Source organism: Cricetulus griseus, chromosome 7 (genome assembly GCF_003668045.3).
Source record: "Cricetulus griseus strain 17A/GY chromosome 7, alternate assembly CriGri-PICRH-1.0, whole genome shotgun sequence".
NCBI lineage: Eukaryota > Metazoa > Chordata > Mammalia > Rodentia > Cricetidae > Cricetulus > Cricetulus griseus.
In genome coordinates, this window is record NC_048600.1 from 42,904,117 (window position 1) to 42,913,856 (window position 9,740).

Sequence of the window (9,740 nt, forward strand, 5' to 3'; positions counted from 1 at the left end):
CATAATGTTTATCACAGCAATGGAACCCTACGTAAGAGAGGTTATTGGATGATCTTTTTGTCCTGTTTGACCTCCTGACTAAACTCGATATTTTTCAACAAGGACTTGGAAAAGTTCTGGTTGGTTTCAGTTAGTTTATTTTGCAAGGGGAGATATTTTCTCTGAGTAATGTAAGTCTACAGAAAAGTTTCTTGCAAAGTGTAATTTTCCAGCATTTCAAGACTGTGAGTTACTCCCCACTACCCCAGTTTTTGAGAACCTGTTTCAAAACAAAGAAACCACCCCTTTAACAAAAATCAAAAAGCCTGAAGTGGCAGTGCCCACTAAAAATCCCAACTTTTAGGAGGTATAGGAGGATCATAGCTCAAGGCCATCCTTAGGTGGATAACAGGTTCAAGGAGAGCCTGGGCTGTATGAAAACCTATCACAATCTATCAAAAGGCCTGGTGTGACATCCAAACACTAGTCTCCGCACTTGAAAGGTGGAGGCAGGAGGATCAGGAGCTCAAGGTCATCCTCATCACATAAGTTCCAGGCACACCATCCTAAGTGAGGACCTGCCTCAACCAAACAGGCCAGAAGCCATCGTGGACAACTCCAGGCTAATATCTGTGCCTGTTTCTTCCATTATATGACTTTCCTCACAATAAATAATTCAGAAATGACTGAATTCTTTCCATTGGTAATACCTGTCTTCCATGATTAGGACTTGAACTTTGAAGGAGCAAGAAAAGCATCCATCTTTAGTCAGGGAACCTTCCACACATGTGACTTCAGCCTCCATACAAGGGTTATATAGAGAAGGTTCACTCCCACACACTTTCTCCTCTTAATGTATGCAAAATCACCCAACAAAATATTATTTTATTCTTAAAATGTTTCCAAATCTCCTTATCATTACACAGGCTCAGATCTGTAATAATAATAATAATAATAATAATAATAATAAAGTTTTACTTTGGGAATGAAAATCAGGTTGAACTATTTAGATTATAAAGCATTCAGTATTGACCCGAGTGTAAAAGATTAGATTGACATTTAGAAAATGATTCTTTAAAAATGAGAAATGGATATAGAAAATATAATATATATTTGAATTTTTCAGTAATAAAGAATAAAATTATATATCATTTTCAGAAAATGGATGCAAGTGAAGATGAACATATAAAATTAATTAAGTCAATCTCAGAAAGATAACATATTTTCTTTCTTTTATAGTTCCTGGATTGCTAAAATAAAAGGGCAGATTATTGAATCTGCTCTGAAAAGAAAAAAAGGGAGGACATAGATATAAGATAAAAAGGTAGATTATTGAATTTACTTTTAAAAAGAAACTACTAGTTTTAAATATTTTACATTGATATGTATCATTGTATATTGATACAAACAAGGTTATTTTTTAAGAACATACTGTACATACATTTTTAATCTTGTCCAAGGTATCCTATCTATACAGCTCATTTAACAATGCAATTTCTAGTCCTTGAAAATTATTATTACAAACTATTTAGGATAACAAGGAAGTTCAGGTTAGTAGACAGTCACCTATTACAATCAAACTTGTAGTCATATTATGTTTGTTTTCAAGGTCAAACAGAGATATATTTTAGATAGGTAGTCTTCAAACATTTCAGAGATTCACAGAATGTGGCATTTAAGATGTTTTAGTAACATACAGGTCTTTTTTTTATGACAATGAGACATGTCTGCTCCTGGCAGTGCCAATCTACAATGGAGAAGATGATGGGCATTGAAAAATTTCCACCTGTTGATTACTTTCTTTGTGGCAAAAGTTAGCCACTGGCAAGAAAGTGCTCTTGCCTTGACTTCTGACAGTATGCTGTCCAAATTGGACAAGCAGGACACAAAAGAGAGTGACTGCCACACCTTGCCAAGACAAGGTAGGCCTGTCTTTCAAAAATCCGGCTTCATGGAAAAGTCCAACATTCTAGGCCTATAAGCCAAAGACGGATGCCCCACTATTGCAGAGGGTCCTTGGGTATCCAGGAAGCCAGCTGTTTCCATCATTTCTCACATTTTTTGTAAGTCACTTGCTTGAACTTCCTGCCTACTCAGTTAATATTTCCTTATCTGATCTCTGAGGGAGTTGAAGTCTAGATAGTCCTTGTTTACCAGACTCAGAAAAGAAACTCATGAAAGAAATGTAAAGTGTATAAGGTTGGGAGACATTAAAAATAATTTTGATAATGTAAATTAGAATAGAAAGTGAATTAGATACAACCTTTTAGACTCACCAAGATAGGATGGATATGGAATATTTTCTTCCAATTTGTCAAATGCAAATGGACTAGGCATTGTTGATGTATTTATTGCTTGCATGTATTACATATAGTTATTATACTTACTTTATATGGTTTTTATTAACCCAGTTATAACCTTTTTATTTTAGACAAAAAAGGGGAAATATGGTGATATTTGTTTGTGATCTAACAAATAAAGCTTGCCTGAAGATCAAAGTGCAGAGCTAGCCACACTAGTTAGTCATAGATGCAAGGCAGTGGTGGTACACACCTTTAATCCCAAGATCTCAGGAAGCAGAGGCAGGTAGATCTCTATGAGTTCAAGGCCATCCTGGGCTACATGATATTGACCTAATCTAAAAGAGAAACAGAGCCAGGCAGTGGTGGCTCACACATTTAGTCCTAGTATTTGAGAGCCACATGCACTAGGGAGGTGGAGACAGGAATGACAGGGCTCGGTGGAAAGAGGAATATAAGGCAGGAGGAGACAGGAGCTCATGGCATTCAGTCTGGGGATTAGCAGGGACAGAATCACCCCTTTGGTCTGAGGATTCAGTAGAGGTAAGAGGTCTCTCTTGTGGCCGGATCCTTTACTTCTCTGACCTTTCAGCATTTACCCCGATATCTGACTCAGGGTTTTTATTATTAAGACCTATTAGGACTCATGGTAGTTACTAAAAATCATGTGACATGAAAGTAGAAAAACCATTGTCTAGGGGAACAAAGGGACTGAGGCAGTGATGGCACAGATGGTATGGGAGAAAGTTGTTCAAAGTGTATTATATTGTTGTATAAAGTGATTCTTATGTGATTTAGTACTATATACAACAAATATCCATCAATGCAAATTAACCAATTAGGTTTAAAATGTCCATATGAATAAAACACCAAAATCAAATTAAAATGGAAAAAAGTTGCCCTACTGCAGCTAGGGTCTGTGTTGATGTCAATGACTCCTGTTGTCATCTAGGGCCATGTTGATTGCAGGGGCCATACTTCTGCTGGGGCTGTGCCAGTATGGGTGTCCTTCACTGCCACCTGGAGTTACGACGACATCCAGACCAGATCCAACAATCATGTTTGGGCCCATGGTCCTACTGCAGCCTGGGTCTGTGTTGAAGTCCATGGCCCATGTTGCCACCAAAGGCCACATGGAAGCCCAGGGTCTGGTCTATAACCTGTGGCCTTGTTGGTGTCCAGGGGCCATACTGTTTCCAGAGCCGTACTGATCTGAGTGGCCAGTTCTTCCACCTGGAGCCAGGATATTGACTAGGCCAAGCTGCTGCCTAGGGCCATGTCTGGGTCCATGGTCCAGTTGCAGCTGGGGTCTGTGTTGATGTTTGTGACCCATGTCACCTCAGGGGTCCATAGGAACCATGTGTATGAAATCAGAGGTCCCTCCTGAGCCAGGCCCACCCTTTTCTGGCCCTGCCTCTTGCTAGACACTGCAGCACGAAAGCTGGCTTCTGCTCAGGAGAGATGATCCCACCCCTCACTGCAGGCAAGGGAGAACTGACACTGATGGCATGGGCACAGCAGAGCTGGCTCTGCCCCCTTGCCTGAGGCAGGTAGCCCTAGTGGCCTGGAATGACCAGCTCAGCCACCACCCAGGCCCACAGCTGAGCTTTGGGTTGGCCCACCTGTAGCCAGATGTTTCTCTTCCACCCTCCAGTTCCTGAATAACCACTCAGAGATTAATGTTAATTACAAATTACAAACTGTTGGCCTATTAGCTCAGGGTTATTATTAACTAGCTCTTACAACTAAATTAAACTATTTCTATTAATTTCTATTTTATCACAAGGCTTGTGGCTTGTTACCTCACATCTTGCTTCCCCAGTGGCTGCCTGGTGTCTTCCTGACTCCACTCTTCTTCTCCCTGTATCTCTGCTTGGACTTCCCACCTGGCTCTATTCTGCCTGGCTATTGGCCAAATCAGCTTCTTTATTAACCAATGACAATCAGACACATTCACAGCATACAGAAAGACATCCACAGCACCCACCCTAACATCTACCCCATCTAGGACCTGCTGGAACTCCTGAAGGGACTGGTCCTGTGGAGCAATACCAGCAGGATCTCCATGACTGGGGGTGGCCATGGAATAGCCCAGAGGAGTTCTGGTGACGATCCAGTGATAATGATATACCAGAAACCAGAGGCCTTGAACTGTACCAGTGACTCACTGCAAAGAGCATTTGCTAGTAAAGCTGATTGTACAAAATTTGTATGCTATGTGACACACTGCTCCCAATGCCACCAGGACAAATGAAGAAGTGTTGGAGAGGCAAGAAAGAAGGAGAAAGGAAAAGGGGTTGGGGAGTGCTTTGTTCTTGTTTTTGTTTGCTTGCTTTGTTTTGTTTTGGTTTGATTTTTTAAAATTTTCTTTTGGGGGCACTTCAGGGGTGAGGGGAGGATGTGGGGGGTATCGGGAGGTTATCAGAATTAGGGTGCAAGATGTGAAATTCCCAAAGAATCAATAAAGAAATTATGTTAAATAATAAAGGAAAAAAGCCAATAAATAAAAAAAGGAAAAGCAAAGGATAAATGGAGAAATTTCATGAACTAGTTGTTCTATTGTGATGTTACCTTTCTTGAATGTAAAAATTGCATTTCTGTTACTTAAAATAGCACCTTATTAGTTGAGGGGCTTGCTCAGTGGGTTTGATGCTCACCACATAGCAATAGGAACCTGAGTTCAGATCTTCAGCACCCATGTAAGAAGTGAGGCATGGTGGTACATATGCATAATTCCAGAACCAGAGGGATGGAGAATCCCGAGGGCTCTCATATCACTCTAATTGGTAAGCTCCAGGTTCAGGTGAGAAACCCTGTCTCAAATAAATAAATAAGATGGAAATCAATAAAGGAAGACACCCAATGTCAATCTCTGGCCTCTATAAATGCACACATGCACCTGAACACATGTACACACACAAGCACACACCACAAACATACACAATACAGTAATATACTTTTAGAAGTGTTTAGGGTATTGTTCTAGTTTGGGCTCCAATGCTGCGATAAATGTCATTACCAAAAGCAATTGGAGAAGGACAAGGTTTATTTCATCTTCCAGGTTGTAGTCCATGATCAAAGGAAATAAAGCAAGAACTTGAAGTAGAAATGGTGGTGGAACACTGCTTACTGGCTTGCTCCTAGGCTCACATTCAGCTACCTTTCTTATACATGTCAAACCCACCTGCCTCGGAATGGTATCACACACAATGGGCTGGACACTCCTACATCAGCTAGCAATCAAGAAATGCCTACTGGCCAATCTGATGGAGGCAGTTGTTCAATTGAGGTTCCCTTTCCAAAGTATGTCAGTTTGACAACCAAGATGAGCCATCACAGATATCTAGGGTGTTTAGGATGATATATAATAACACTTTTTATTTATTATCAAATGGTTAAGAAAATAGTGAAGCAGGGAGCAGAAATTGCAAAACAGAAGCAGTTCGTGGGCCTATGTAAAGGATATAAAGTGTGCCTTGTACTATCTCTCCACTTTCCTGTAGGTTGAAAATTTTCAAAATAAAAGATTAAGGATAAAAACCAGGAAGTGCATAAAGGCAGAAACAGGAAAGTGAAGTAGAAGTCAGCTCCCCCCATGCACCCTTTAATGGCTTTAGAACCACTTTGAGGCCCACCCTGGTTCACCTGTAAGTGCCAAAGATTATATGCCTGCATCTCTCCAACCCTGCATCTCAAGTATCCTGGCAAGTGCCTAGAAAATATATTTCAAAGGGAACTCTGACTCCCAGGGAGCAAGTGCCAAGTCATCTGTGGGAACAGATACATGAGAATGGTGGTCCCCAGAGCCTCCACGAGGACTTTGTGTTGCTGGACAGACTAGACATGGACCAGACAGACTGGAACTGCATTGCAGTGTCCTGGCTTCTTCTGCTTTCTTGAGCAGGCCCAGGCAAATCCTATAAAGATTATTTGCTGTCTGTTCCTTCACCAGTCATTAGCCCTGGAGGTCTATAAACCCTGAGTCCAAAAAGAGCAGTTAGCCAGAGGGACCAACTCCAAGCAAGGCCATCTCTCTCCTTCTCTTCCTCCAGCCCCAGGTCCTGAGAGCAAGAAAGAACAATAGAGCAATTGGAAGGTGTGGATCCCAACCCCAAAACCTCCCTTACAGTCTAGCCTGCATTTTGTTCAACCAGGACATGGGCTGCCAAAGCAGAGCCCTCCCCATTGGACATCCTCTGAAAGTTCAAAGAAAAGATACAGCAGCCTGGACACTGGACACGCCCTTATTAGTCTCAGTTCCCACCAAAGCCTATGGTGTTTCCTGTGCCTTGTCCGTTATTTCACAAGCTATTATTTCTTGCTTGAAGTTTCAGGGGAGAGGTCTTTATCTTCTCCCAGAAGCCACACAGCTAGCTACAGTCCCTCCTGGCCAGCACCATGGCCAAGACTCCTGGTGACCATTTGCTAAACACCCTGGAGGAGCTGCTGCCCTATGACTTCGAGAAGTTCAAGTTCAAACTGCAGAACACTAACCTGGAGAAGGGTCACTCCCGGATCCCCCGGGGCCATCTGCAGATGGCCAGGCCAGTAAAGCTGGCCAATCTGCTGCTCACCTACTATGGTGAAAAGTATGCTGTAAGGCTGACCCTGCAGATCCTAAGGGCCACCAACCAGCGCCTACTAGCAGAGGAGCTTCGCAGGGCCACAGGACCAGGTAAGTGGCCAAGCCCTTTCCCAGCTACAATGGCTGCTGGCTACTTGTGGAGGAAGAAAGCAATGCTCAGGCCCAAGCTCTCTAGCTTAATGGCCGGGAAGCCCCGTCCAGTGCAATGTAAACCCAGAACATCTTGTCCTTCCCTGGCATTTGTAGCTTGCTTACTGAAGCTCCCCCAGGAGTCTAAAGTCTTAAAAAATAAAAACCAATATTCTGACTGTGGGTCGGAATCAGGGAAGGCAGAGCTTGAACACCCCTTCCTAGAGAATTCTTTACTCCATTTTTTGGTTAATACACATGCCCAAACAAACGTTAGGTTGGTAGAAAGGGCTGAAAATCCTCATTAATCACCCAATTTCAGTTTAGAATTCTTTAGCATGCTTTACAAACATACTTAAATATTCTTTACTTTTAATGAAAGGTTCTTCAAATTAAAACATGGGTTGCTAATTACAGATTATCTTCATTATGTAGACTTTGGAACTAAGCCTTTTCTGACATTTTAAACAGCAATATTCTGAAATTACAGGCAAGTTTGCTTGCTGTTTTTGTTTTTTGTTTTTGTTTTTGTTTTTTGTTTTTTTTTTTTGTTTTGGTTTTTAGATAGGGCTTCACTATGTAGACCAGGCAGGCCTCAAACTCAGAGATCCACCTGCCCCTGTATCCAGAGTGCTGAGATTAAAGGTGTACACCACCATATCCATTTAACCTTGTTTTCAAATGCCTTTTATACTTAGCTTTGCGACCTGGGATTTCCTTCAGCTTGTGTAATGAAGGAAAAACAGATTCATTTATAAGTCCCCACTTTAGTTAGTTTTATGTGTATGGGTCTTTTGTCTGCAGGTATATGAATGTACCATTTGCATGTCTGGTTCCACAAAGGCCAGAAGAGGCATCATAGTCCCCGGAATTGGAATTACTGATGGTTGTGAGCCACCATGTGGACACTGGGAACTGAATCTGGATGCTCTAGAAGAGCTCCCAGTACTCTTAACTACTGAGCCATCTCTCTCTCTCTCTCTCTCTCTCTCTCTCTCTCTCTCTCTCTCTCCTCCTATATTAATTTTTTTACTTTAATTATATTTTGTATATGTATTTGTGTCCGTCTGCATATATAAGTGAGTGTCATCATACCATGGCATACGTAGAAAGGTCAGAGGACAACTTGAAGGATTGCTTCTCTCCTTTCCCCTCGTGGGTTCTGGAGGTCAAACGCATGCCATCGAGCTTGTTGGCAACTCACTGAGTTGGTCTGCTTTAATTCTTTTTCCTTGCTTTGTTTTATAAATCAATTTTCACATCTATAACCATGCATCCATCCACCAATATTCCAGCTTTTATTTACTTTGTATTTTATGGTTTTGTGTAACTGAGCTGCTGTTGTCTAGAATGTTCTGTGCTTTCCTCTTTAGTAACTTTGAGGAGATTGTCTCTTCCTTCCTCCTGCCTCAGCCTTGAATGTAGGATAGCTTCATGCTCCCATCTGATTGTCTTTCTAGAACAATTAACGGAAGAAAATAGAATCGGTGATTCTGTCCAGTCTGGAGAGAATAATCTCAAGAGTGTAAAAGCACCAGATGTCCTGGAAGGTGATGGGACAAGGCAGAGTGGTGATGGATCAGGCAGCCTGCCACCTGGCCAGTCTGAAGTGGACAAGGGGTCCCAGAAGAAGTCTTTTGTCAAAAGGAGGGATCAGAGGGGCCCTGAGAGCCTGGATTCACAGACAAAGCCATGGGCCAGGAGCACAGCATCACCCTATAGAAAAAACCTGGTCAACACTCTGTGCCCAGCGGACAAGGAGGGAGGGGCAAGTGCCCAGCTCCGCAGGAATTCCAGTTCTGCGGGGAGGCTGCAGGGACTCTGCAACAATGTCCCAGGGAGAAGAGAATGCAAGAAAGCTGAAGCATATTTGCCTTCAGGAAAGAAGCGACCCAAAAGTCTTGAAATTACCACTTACTCAAGCGAAGGAGAACCCCCAAATTCAGAAGCTCTTCTGAGTCCAGAGGAAACAACTAATGGGAATCCACATGTAGTCCCTACTCCCATCAGCGTAGCCTTCTCGAATGAGGGGATTGCTGGGGCTCTAGAAAAGGGCTCAGGGATTCCAGAACCTTCCATGGCTCCCAATGAAGAAACATCTAGGAACATGCCTTCTAAAACATCGTTGATTGGAGAGGAAAAGAACACTACATTATGGAAGGAAAATGCAGCTGGAATATCAGAAACCCCTGAGAGCTTAAGGAAGATGGCTGGAAGTACACTCTATGAGTCCTGCAATCCAGAAGAGTCTTTGTCACTATCTGAAAAACCAGCCCAGACTCCAGAAGACCCAGAATTCTTGGCATTGACGGCTTGTAAAGGTACCCTTCCCCAACTCTCCAGAATTTCATTTTATTTTTGCCATATTTAGATTGCTGGGATACCTAGTTGTCTCCAGAGATCCCTGTGCAAATGTGATGCAGACCCAGAAGAATGCATATTTACACGTCGTACACAAAGGGTTGCATAAAATTTCAGTTAGTGTCTGAGCTCTAAGAGCCAATGGTTAGGTTAAGGATCTAAAAGGAATGGGCTAAAACACTCCTTTCCCACAGTAACCCCACAGTGAAAGTCTTGGGGCAGAGATTCTTCTGTTAATCACCTTTCTCGGGGCGGGGGAAGATGTTGACCAAAAACCCTCTTACTGGGAAATTAGTCACTAGGTTATGTTTGTCTGCAAGAAATAGAAAGCAACATCTTAGATGAACATTACAGAAGCTTGTTCCTCTTTCACATAAATGTGAGTC

At 42.3% G+C, this 9,740-nt stretch overlaps 1 pseudogene; it reads left to right on the plus strand.

Annotated features, from left to right (window-relative positions):
* Positions 1-6,677: 6,677 nt before the first annotated feature.
* On the plus strand, positions 6,678-9,562 carry LOC118239191 (annotated as a pseudogene).
* The last annotated feature ends 178 nt before the right edge of the window (positions 9,563-9,740 follow it).